The 12,910-nt window shown below is 35.9% G+C and overlaps 1 pseudogene; it reads left to right on the top strand.

Moving 5' to 3' along the window:
- The first annotated feature begins 502 nt into the window (after positions 1 to 502).
- On the top strand, positions 503 to 7,010 carry LOC127557305 (60S ribosomal protein L30-like; annotated as a pseudogene).
- Positions 7,011 to 12,910: the final 5,900 nt, after the last annotated feature.

Genomic DNA, 12,910 nt, shown 5'->3' on the forward strand with positions numbered 1-12,910 from the left:
TTGTGTGTGTATTTTCCAATTGATAAGTGGTCAGAAGTAATGAAGAAAGTATCCCCAAAGAAATACAAACTATTAAGAACAAGTAAAAGATTGTTTGATATCACTAATGATAAGATGAAAACAAAGCAAAGCAATTCTGAGGTTTTACTCAGGAAATTAGCAAAAATGAGAAAAAATAAGAATAGTTCATTTTACAGAGGTTTGAGAAAGACAGGCATAATAATACATGGTAGTAGAATTGTGCATTGGTACGACTATAACAGAAAGCTATTTGGGACTATATTCTAAAAATGACTAAGAGTGATGAGCCAAGATGGTGGATTAGGGATAGCCACCCAGTTGAACTCTCCTAACCTTCCCTACCAAACAACTTCAAAAATCACACCCCAAAACAAATTTTAGAGTGGCAGAGTCAATTAAAAATTCACAATGAGACATTTTTCCAGCCTAAAAAAATTTAGGAGGTTGGCAGAAGACATCTGTAATACTTGTAATACCCAGGATGGAGGTCTGTCTAGAGCTCACCCACAGGATGGTGACAACAGTGACTATAGCAGCAGCTTTAGGAGCTCTCAACCCAGAGACAGTAAGAGAATCAGAAAACTGGTCAGAAACAGATTACTGGAGACTCTTTGTTAGCACTGCTGATTGGAAGCTTTATTGCCTATATGCAATTCTGGGTTGCAGTTCTAGGACAGAGAAGAGCACTGGGGGGTCTTTCAAATAGAAGCAGGGACTCTGGTCAAAGTTACAAGGAAGGCAAAAAAGAAGAGCTTCAGAGAACCACAATTCCTTCCCTGGGAAATATCGTACAGAAAGGGAAAGCAGTGACCACACCTCTCACAGAATCATACCACCTTAGAAGCACTGAAAAATTGTAGACCTTCAGAACTGTCTCTGAAAACAGCATCATGAAAAAGTCTGAAACTTGGGATAGAATCTCTCACCCCAAAGTGAGCAAAGTCCAATTTTAACATAAAGTTTAAAATCAAGAAATAGACTGAAAAATGAACAAACAGTAACAATAAAAACTAACTTAACCACAAGGAAAGCTATTATAGCAAAAGAGAAGATTAAGATATAAACTCAGAAGAAGACAACAATGTGGAAAAAAAGCTACAAGCCAAAGTCTGAAAGAAAAATGCTAATTGAACATAAGCCCAACAAGAATTCCTGGAAGAATTTAAAGAAAGAGAATGTATGATAGAGAGAAAAAAAAAAAGGGGGGGGGAATAAAAGAAAATTATGAAAAGAGAATGAACCTCTTGGTAATTTTTTTTTTTTAATCCTGAAGAAAATAACACCTTAAGAAAGAGAATTGGCCTAATCATAAAAGAGGAAAAGAACTCCTTAAAAGCAAAATAGTTTAAATAAAAAGGAGGAAGATTTTTCACTAAAGAACTCTTGCAGAATTGGATAAATAAAAACTGATGATTCTGTAAGACATCAAGAATCAGATAGTCAAATGAATGGAAAAAAAAATAGAAGAAAATGTGAAATATTTCATTGGAAAACAACTGACCTAGAAAATAGGTCAAGGAAATATAATTTAAGAATTATTGGACTACCTGAGAACCATGATCAAAGAAACAAGTACATTTTATAACTTAGTCATGAACCAAGATAATGGAATGGAGGTAAATATAACTAGTTGTCCTCACTGTGAATGTGAATGGGATGATCTCACCCAAAAAAACAGAAGCAGAGAGCAGAATTGATTAGAAAACATAATTCAACAATATGTTGTTTATAGGAGACTCAGTTGAGTTAAAATAAAGAGCCAAAGAAGAATTTAAATATGCTTCAACTGAAGTTTTAAAAAAAGAGACAATTAAAAGAAATAATCAGGGAAAATACATTTTTGCTAAAAAGCATATGGACAATGAAGTAATATCTAAAATTTTTATAGCAAGTTTCTGTGATAAAGATCTCATTTTTCAAGCACATGTGTAGAACTGAGTCAAATTTGCAAATATGAAAGCCATTTCCCAATTGATAAATAGTGAAAGGATATCAACAAGTAGTTTTCAGAAGAAAATATCAAAGCTATCTATAATCACATGAAAAAATGCTATTGATTAGAGAAAGGCAAATTAAAACTCTTATACTTATCGGAAATGACATATGCTGAAGGGAATGAGGGGAAAATAGGTGTACACCAATGAACTGTTGGTACACTAGTAAAGTAGTCCAAGCATTCTCAAGAATAATTTGGAATTAAGTTTAAAGGGCTATAAAAATTACATATAACTTTTGACATAGCAATACCAATGCTAGAGCAGTATTCCAAAGAAATGAAAGAAAAAAGAAAAAATCATATATGCACAAAAGTATTTATAGCAGCTCTTTTTGTGGTGGCAAAGAGTTGGAAATTGAGGAGATATTCATCAATTAGGTTATAGCTGAACAAGTTGTGATATATAATTGTTGGGGGTACTATTGAGCTATAAGAAATAATGAGGGGAGGGTGTCAGAAAAACATGGCAAAACCTGTAAGAAATGATACAAAGTGAAATAAAAAGAATCAGGAGATCCTTGTGCACAACAATAGTGATGTAATGGTAAAAGACTTGGCTATTCTGACCAATACATTAGTCAAAGACATTTCCAAAAGATTCATGATGAAAAAATGTTCTTCCCTTTTAAAAAGAGAACTGATGAATTCTGAGTGTAAATTGCAGTATAATTCCCTTATTTTTCTTATTTTTATTGCTTTTTAAAAAAAATGTCAATAATATTTTATAAGGAAATGTATTTTATATAATTTCACATAATTGATATATTTCTTGCCTTTTTAGTGATTAGGAAGATGGCAAGAGGGAGAAAATTTGGAACTCATAACTTAAAAGGAAAAAAATGTTCAAAATGAAATAATTTTAAAAGTGATTAAAATGTTTCTTTATTTTAATGCAAAGATATTATTCCTAGGTACAAATGCCAAGTAGGTCATGACTTGAAATTTTTTAGCTTTCAAATTGTCCTGTGCAGTAATAGGAAAAATTATTTTAATGTTTGCAAGCACAGCTTAAACATGTGTTCAAGTCCCAGCTCAGATATTTATAACATGTACTACTCGAAGGCAAAGCTTAAACTCTTTGGGCTTCTCTGGAAAGCTTTCTTTCCTCATCTGAAGAATGGGAATAATATTTTCACTACCTACCTCACTGAATTGCTGCTAGGAAAATTTTTTAAAGAGCTAAATTTAAGCTATCTTTTTATATTATTATCTAACAGAATAAAATTATGCTGTGGTAATGAAAGTTTCTTGAGTTAACACCCAATAAAAATAAAGGTAATTTCATTGTCTCATCTTTATTCTTTTTTAATCGTTTCATGAATACCCATCTTATACAGATGTTAAAGATACAGAATCCTCCTAGAGGACTTCTTTTACATGAAGCTAGACATAAATATTTCCTAATTGATAGATGAATAGATTTTTGATCCACTCCTTTATAGCCATTATTCCTGAGCAGTATTTTCCCTGTCAAAGTCAAGTAGTCATTTCTTACTCTTGTTCTACATCAATGCAATCAATGCAATACTGATGACAAACTTGATTATTAGAAGTCTATGAACATGCTTCTCCTAATAGAGATATAGAGAACATTTTCCCTTAAAGCCAATCTTTGTAAACAGAAGATATCTTGGTAGTGTGGGAGTGAAGAGAGGAACTGAGACTTTCCTGACACAGCAAGAAGAGTTAAGATTTAAGAGCTCTGCTGTCTCACCTCTCACTTTGCCAGGAAGAAACAATAAAGTGAAATAACAGCCCGTGAAAGTGCATGGCAGTTCCTAAAACAAGAGACTTAGGGTGAGTTATCGCTGTTCTAGATGGCGTTTCATAGTTTCTGACAGTATGAAGCTTGCTTGAAGGGGGGAAAAAAGATAAAGCCACCCACGGTATGTCTGGAGTTAATATGTATTTTTCCACTAGTCACAGTGTGGGAGGCTCTCTGTTTATGTAATTACTGCCTTCAAAAATGCTTAAATAGACATGAGCAATGAAGTGAAATTGCATGTGGAATATTCAGATGACATTGTATCTGTCTCAGTTACAGACTTTTTTCTTAGAAAAACAGATTTTTTTTTTTAAATTGTTTTCTCACTTGGATAGAAATGCACATTGCAGGAGATTCAAAAGCTGCCTTTAAGTACTGCCTTTAAGTACTACTGACATTAGTCCTAATGAATTATCTTAATTAAACAGGCCAAAAAACTGACAGAGGACTCAAGTTTGTCAAGGAGAATTGAAGTCTGCATAATGCTAGAGAAAGGGAATTCACTTAATGAGGGCAAGGAATCATAAGCAGATTCTGGTCAACTGTTTACAGCCTTCTGGTTATGTATATGAGACAAATACTTTGGCTCACTGCTTCCAAATAAAGACTTAAGGGAGTGGGAGGAGATGAGGTAAGGGGAAAAGGCAAAATGGGATTTTTCAGGTTATTTAATATTTAACAAGTGTTGTTGATCTTTTCTCTCCTGTAGGGGTTGGTGGAAGAGAAGCATTTTGAATCCATTTTCTTCCTGTTTTAATATTGGTTTTAAATCTATTGTAGCTAGTGGTACAGGTTTATATTTCAGGTACAAGCTTGCAAAAGAATATTTTCACCCAGAAATATACTTCCTATATATTCTAAGGGATTCCTAGCTGACCATTGAGTCAGTTAATTAGTATTTGCTAAGTGTGTTATTGTGTACCAAGCACTGTGCTAATCATTGGAGAAATTCTGATGATAGTGGCTAAAGCTATGGACTAGAGTGGGCCTATTTGCTATGATTTAAGGATTGCATATGATTAAAGCATCAATCCTATTGATCTTTCATGGCCTGACCTCCTCTTGCCTGGACTTAAAATTTCCACTTTAGATAAGTAGAGAGATTTATACTAGAATCAAGTAGAAGAGGGACAGCTTATTAACTAGCTTTCTACTATTAGTATAAGAGCATGAAATTCTTTGTTAACTATTTATCACTTTGCAATATAAACAGCAGGCCTCCAAAGAGATAGATGGTACACTTAGTAATTTTTTGTTTGGAGATTAGCAGAAAAATTAAAAAAAAAAAGATGCTGCATCATCTGCTGAAGGCATCTTTTCATGGAGAAAAACATGATGACATGAGTAGAAAGCTAACAAATAGAAAGAAATGCAAATGTCACTGAAGAAGTTACCAAGTTATTGTTTGTTCCACTCCTACATCCTAAAGATCACTGGGCTTTTGCATTTGATTTATTTCTAAAATTTGTATTGTCTCTCCTTATTAGAATATGAACTCCTTGAGAGAAAGGACTATCTTGTTTTTCTATAATTATAGCACTTAGGACAGAGCTTTACACATAGCGCTTAAATGCTTTTTCACCATTCATAAACATAATGAACACTTGAATGACAAAGGCATAATTTTGAAGATGGAACCTCAAGGAACACATCTTGATGTTGAAATTAACCTATTTCTTTTAACTATTCATAGACTCATTTATTCAACCAAACAATATTAATTAGCTACCAACTATATAGAGGTCAATTTAATTAAATTCAATGAACATTTAAGCACCTGCTATATACAATTTGGCACTGATGATATAAGTAAAAGCCCTCCATGGGCCTTTTGGAGAAAGGGGCATGTGCAATATACAGGGACAAGTAAACACAAACTGTAGGCCAATTTAAGATAATTTCAAGAGGAAGAGAACACTGGTGTCCTGGGGTATCAGGTATGGCCACTTATAGGAGGCAGCCCTTGAATTGTGCTTTAATGGAAGTTAGGGATTTTAAGAGATGAGGAGGAAGAGGAAGTGCATTCAAGGTATATGAGATGGTCTGTGCAAGAGCATTGATATAGGCTATTGGTTATTTATTGAAACAGAAGAAAGCCCAATTTTACTAGAACTGAATGAATGTCAGTGAATTTATGAAATAAAACTGGCAAATTAAGTGGGAAGCTTATTATTGAAGAATTTTTAAAAGCCAATCCGCAGGTTTTATATTTTTTACGAGCAATAATAGGGAGCCTCCAAAGAGCTTGAATAAGGAAGTGACATTGCTAGAATTGTTTTAGGAATATCTGGCTTTTCTCTGTTCTGGGCCATCTTGGCAGCAAGTCTCTTTGGCTGAGAGACATCCCGCCCCGCAGGCAGTAAGATGATGATTAAGAAGATGGTGAGCGGGGCGGGGTCCAGCCACCTGCAGCCTACATACGTGGAATGAGTTGGGCGTCCAGGGGGCCACAGCCGGGGATCAGCGGACTGGCAGGCTGGATCAGAAAGGGTGAAGTCATCCCTCACGACTCCCACTCCCCTCACACACTCACAGAAGGGATTTCCAGGGTGAAGAGCGGAAAGTCGGCTGGGAGGCTTCAGGCATCCTGGGCCAGGGACCTTCCAGGCCAGCCGCAGCTTTGAGGGAGTGCACCAGCTGCCTGGAGTCCCGGACTTCGAACAGTCCAAAATGTCTGCTGCAGAAAAAGTTGCTGGAGTTCATCCTCTTGAGGCTCCAGCTGGTCGTGAAGAATGGCAAATACAAGCTAGGTTAAAGAAGCTAAAACTGATCCCGCAAAGCAAAGCCAGATTGGTCATTTTAGCCAACAACTATCCAGCCCTGAGGAAATCAGAGATTGGATATTACTTTATGTTGGCTGAAAAGCAACATATGGGAAGTGCTACAGGGTATTTACACTGGCTGTCGTTGACCCAGGTGATTCTGATGTCATTAGAAGCAAGCCATAACAGAGTTGTGAAAAGTAAATTGTGCAAAAGTATTCTTTGATAAACTGGCCAATGCTTGTTTAAAAAAAAAAAAAAAAAGGCTTTGTTTTGTTTTGTTTTTTAAGAAATCAGTTTGGTAGCTTAATGGTGGATGAATTGGAGAAGAGAATGGCTTGAAAGAGCAAGAGCAATGAGTAATTCAACTAGATTCAACAAATATTTATTATGCTAGAATTTGGGTAGGTGAAAACATAATAGGAAGTCCCTGATCTCAAGGATCTATACTAGAGACAAGACAAATACACACACACACACACACACACACACACACACATATGACAAGACAAGAACAAACATATGTCTGTATACATGTGCACATATACATATATGTAAACTATACAATATACTATTTACCTATATACTAGTATATACATATACTATAAATCTATATATGTATATGTATATGCACATATGGAAAAAATGAAATTGTGACAAGTGTATAAGAGGAGTAAAAAATGTTGTGAGATCATGTTTTTAAAAAGTACTTTGGTCTAGACAAGAATGGGTTGTAATTATAGAAGGCATTATGGAGAAAGTGGCTTTGAAGCTGGACCTTGAAGTATATCAACATTCTGAGATAGGAAGAAAACCATTCCAAGTATAAGAAAAGCTTCAACAAAAACTCCTAATGAGAAAATCATGAGGTGGCTGTTTGGGCATACAAAGAGAGGTCAAGTTTGGCTAGACCATGATTAATATGATAAAATTAATTAATTTGATATTAATATGATAAAAATACAGAGGTAAAGGACAGAGTTAGATAGTAAACTGGCTTTGCCCTCTGAATTTAGCACTTTGTTGGGAATTAAAGGGCAGTCATTATTTTTAATCTCACACTTCCTACATTCAAATAAGTCAGTATAAAGTTTTTGTATGTCAGTATAGATTGAAGGTATTGTGAAGACACTGTGTACCAATGTCTCTACTTGATTCATTCCTAATAGTAAAAAAAGTTTTCTCTCTGTAAATTGCAAGCTTTCATCAAAGTCTTATTCTGATGTCTTCATTCTTTAAAATGATGCCAGGGAAACACAGTCCTTGTGTTGTGCCACAGTTGTGCCACAGTTCTCTTTTATTGTCCTGACTCAGTTTCCTTAATTGTCCTGCCTCAGTTTCCCTGAATTGTTCTGCTTTAGTTCCTAATTGTTCTGGTCAATCCTGCAAACCATCCCTCTCTCCAAATCATGATGATCCAGATAAAGAGAAAGACCTTCTATCTTAGACATCATCAGAATGTCCAGTGCCTCTCCCCATTCTGTAATCCCAATTTATCAGAATGTCTCCCCCCACCCTGCCAGAACCTTATTGATAGAGTCCCGCTTCCACTCTCAGTACCCTGACTCTGCCCCTGCCTCGGGGCATATATATGTCATCAAGAACTCACATTATTTGTTGGATTCTTGGAGATGATAGTCTCTTTCAGTCCTGGGACCAAACCATGGATCCATTTGGTCCCAGTAAATCTCTCCCTTTCAAATAAAATATTAAACACTCTCTAATTTCTATATTGCCTCAGTTTCTCCAGCATTACATTTTCAAGGCTTCCCACAGAAATGTTAGAAAATGAGAGCAGGTTTAGAGATTAGAGACCTTCCAGTCTCTGCCTTGGGCCTTGAGGTGGTTGAGGATCTGGGTTCTTGGCCTTGAGAGGCTGGCCACTCTGGATTTTTTCCCAGTCTCCAGGAAAGAGAGCAGTTTTCAGCTGCAGCCATGGTGGACACTTCATTTCGGCCACTGAAGAGTAAGTCTGGATGTCTTAGAACATAATCTGATCTGTTTGTCTGTTCTGTCTGTCCGTGCTAGCATCTGAATTCTCAGAATACTAAAATACTAACAGGAACTAAATTCTGAGAAGAGTATCATTCCAGGACAGTGGATGATCCCCTCTGGTTTGGGTGTCTCCTAAGACACATCTTGTCTGACCAAGTGTTAAATGTTTTGTTTAATGTTGTAACTGTGCAGTCTATGTCTGTGTGATTTGTGTTCTGTGTTCTGTGTGATTTGTCTGTCTGTTCTGTTGATTAAAGAGCTCTGCTAAGGGTTTAAGAACAATGATTAGGAATTGGTTATACTTAGTATAAAATTTGCTTGTGATTTTAAACTTTTTAAATCTATTTCAAAACTGTATTTGATTGAAACTCAGGTAGGAGAAAACATTTAATTAGGAATTTTAGGATGATTCTGAAATTGTGGGAAATTTTACTATTGCCTTTGTATGCTAGATTTGTTCTGAGTATTCTTTTGGGCAGTGGGGAATAATTTTACTGTTGTCTAATTATTTTGGTTATTTTTTTTTTTTTTGTTATCTTTGAGTATAAAAACAATGACTTGTTAAAGAGAAGTTCTGTTAACTTGCCTGAAAGGGGTCACATGCCTCTAATTAAGTAAAGTATGTTATCTTCTGAAACACTTTGGGTAATTTATTATATTATATTATAACATTATAAGTTATGTTTAAATTCAACTCTGCTGGATATGTGTTTTTTTGGAGTCATTTAGCTATTCACTTAATCTTAAAGTTTTGAATCTTTGAATCTTTGTCAATCTTAAAAGTTTTGAAGGCAATTTAGGAGAGACTAGAAGGAAAATTTGCATGTGGAAAAAAGGTTGGGTAGGGTAGAGAGAAACGGATCTTTTGTCTTCAAAGGTGAAGATTGAAACTCACCTTTCCCACTGATCTCTGCTACTTTTTCAATGGAGCATCTAGTTAGAAAGATTGGAAGACAAAGCAAAGTTTTTAATGGAAGGATTTCTGTGTGGGAAAAATTGAGTAGGGAACATGAGGGAATCTTTTGTCTAGGGGTGAAGTTTAGCTCACCTTCCCTCCCCTCTGCCTCTTTGGAGGTGGAGTGGAGGGAAGGACAGCCACATGGAATCTTCTTCACTGCTCCCCGCCCCCCCCCCACCTCTCCCCAAGTGTATTTCAGCCATTTTTTTTTTTTTTCAAGTTGTAGCTACCTGGTTTTAGCTAAAAGGAGCAAACTGTGATTTAAGTGAATTGGCTGAATATTTGTTTCTTTTGATACATAGAGGTTTCTTGGTTAAGCAATATGCTCATAAATGTGATCCATACTTTGGTAGGGTTATTTCTAAAAGTTTAATATTTTAAAGAACATCTTGGATTCTTTTATGTGGTATTAGGATATTCTATCTAAGTTTTAACTGATTGTATTGGGTCACCCTGGAGTTATTTGAAGAGCCTCTGAAAATAATAGTTTTATTTTTTTTATCCTTTTGAAAATGTTTCTGTTATGGACAATATGCAATTTGGGATATTTGTCTATGTATTGGTTATTTTAAAGCAAACTAGTTTATATGTATAATGTTCACTTATGAAACTGTCTACTTAAGAAGTGAATTTACTGGGACAAATTTCTTACTGTTATCAATATAAAGTTATGGTAAATATCTGTTTAGGATTTATCTGAAGCTTTGGTTAATGGGATTTGTTATTGGAAGTAAAATTTCTTGGGCTTATAGTTAATGCTGTTTGGGAGTTTTAAAGCTCCACCCTCTGACAGTTAGTGGGATAATTAACTGGAGTAAAAATGAATTAAAGCTATTTTATCCTGTATGAGCTTAGGGATTAGTTTTGATTGCTTATGCTATGTTACAGTATGTCCCTGCATTTTTTTTCCTCTTGTGACTGATTTCTATGATCAGAGCAATGGTCAATAGAAACTGTTAATGCAATTCAATTATATCATACCTTGCAGTTTACAATCTGGTTATATGTAATCATATAATCTTATATCTTAAATGCTTGGACAATAAGTATTTAGTCTGGTCATCTATCTGTTAATGGATATTGTGTCTATGATAAACTGTTTTTTTTAAAGGTTTCTAACTAGTGAGAAGACAATTAAAAGTGGTCTGTGAGATCTGTTGTTTTTTTATAGGGACTATAGCTGATAGCCTTTTGCCTGTGAGACAAGCATCTCTTCACATAGAAAGCTGCTAGCCAATCTATTTTGGCTTCCCCACATCTTGTAGCAATCCTTGTGGACCAGTCTTTCTATCTTAGACTGTTCTAATCTTTATTTGTTAGATTTGTGGGGCTTTTTTGTTCTAGATTTTGGTCAAATTTAAGATATTGAACCACTTCTGGGACCTAGATCAGCTTTGATTGCCAGCACAACAGGCCATATTACATGTATCCCCTGCATGGATTGAGAGTCTCTGCCCATGCCCAGCCTGAAGCAGTTTTGATTGCGGCTTCACCCCTTACTCCTGATGGACTGATATGGGGGAATTTGGGAATGGTTTATGAATGACTGATTAAATCATCTATTACTGTATGTTTAAGATTTGGAATGGGAATTTGTTAAAACTGTGTAACTATTGCTATTATATTTGTGGGATTTTTAGGAAATACTACTGTATTGGTCTGTTATATATAGGAATTTTGATTCACTCTTGGGATTTATATATGGTATGGTTATTTGATAATTCCTTTCCATGAGAAAAAAAAAAGGGAGGAAGAGATAGGAAATTGGGGAAACTGGTGTATTTTTCTCAAAATATCTCAAAATTTTGTGGGAACCCCTAATTCCTATTCATTTTGCCTTAGATACTTCTGTCCCACCCCCTATTTCATTAATTCAGATTAAATTGCAAATTATTTAAATAGTCCTTTTTGTTTTTACTCCTTGCTTAAATTTACTGGACTATGACTTGCTGGTTATGCTTTAACTTTGAAACTCCTTATTCTGTTGGAATTGCCCTGGCAGACTCAATTTTGGGGATTATTTTTTAGAAACAACCAGAAATTGGATACTTGTCTTGGGACTGGCAGTCTCTCTGATCTGTTTCTCCATTCCTGTTACCCCAGTTCCTTAATTAGTTTCTCAGCATTGTAAAAGGACCTTGCAGTTTTGTATCAGGCCTCTAAGAGTTTGGGGTTGCCTGCCTTGGTCTAATCTAGAAATCTGGATCCTTTCTGCAGCCCTATCTGTTCCTCTAGGCGGGGACAGGGGGAGCTACTCCAAACCTCACCCTTCTGCCCTGGAGTGGGTTGCCCCTCTGAATGGGTAGCACAACTGTCTTGATCCCTGCTATTCCCTAGATAAGCAGAGGCTGAGTTAAATGCACAAATGACCACAGACCTAATTCACAGTAAATTGTCCATCTCAAACTGCATTCTCTGGCTGAGATGCTTTGGGACTGCAGAGGACCTGACATGATTGCAACAGGGAGCCTGTGTATTGCTGATTAACTCTGGGGTTATCAGGGAGAGACTTGTCCTTACCATAAGTTCTTTCATTTTTCTAGTTTTATTTTGGTTTATTTGCTTCACATAGGGTTGGTCAAAATTATGGTGCTAAGACCTTCCAGGTACCTAGAGGAAGGTAATTCAACAATTTGAATATTCAGAAGAGAGAGAGTGTGGAATGTTGTGCCACATTTTCTTTCATTTTCCTGACTCAGTTTCCCTAAATTGTTTTGCCTTAGTTTCCATGAATTGTTCTGCCTCAGTTTCTAATTTTTCTGGTCAAACCTACAAAACCACCCTCCCTCCTAATCATGATGTTCCAGATAAGGAGAAAGACCTTCTATCTTAGACATCATCAGAATGTCTGGTGCCTCTCTCCATTCTGTAATCCCAATTTATCAGAATGCTTCCCCTCACCCTGTTAGAACCAGATTGTTAGTCCCATTCCCTCTCTCAGCATTGACGCCACCCCTGCCTCAATCTAACCCCTGTTTCTGAGCTACATGTATATATGTCATTGAGAACTCACATTGTTTGCTGGATTCTTGAAGATGATAGTCTCATGCAGCCCTGGGACCAAACCATGGATCCATTTGGTCCCAGTAAATCTCTCCCTTTCAAATAAAATATTAAATACTCTCTAATTTCTATCTTGCCTCAGTTTCTCTATGTATAAACACATTATCAGAAAGTTGACCATCAGGTAATGATCTATATCTACATAGAACTATCTATCATCCTTCTATCTATCTATCTATCTATCTATCTATCTATCTATCTATCTATCTATCTATCATCAATCCATCTATCTCTCTGCTGCCTGTCTATCTATCTATCTATTTGGCCATAGCAACTCGCAAACTCATTAATAAGAAAAAAAAGGGATTTTGTGAGCCATACTGGTAAAAGGAGCATCCACACTGATAAAA

This window comes from Antechinus flavipes, chromosome 3 (assembly GCF_016432865.1).
Source record: "Antechinus flavipes isolate AdamAnt ecotype Samford, QLD, Australia chromosome 3, AdamAnt_v2, whole genome shotgun sequence".
Taxonomy (NCBI): Eukaryota; Metazoa; Chordata; class Mammalia; order Dasyuromorphia; family Dasyuridae; genus Antechinus; species Antechinus flavipes.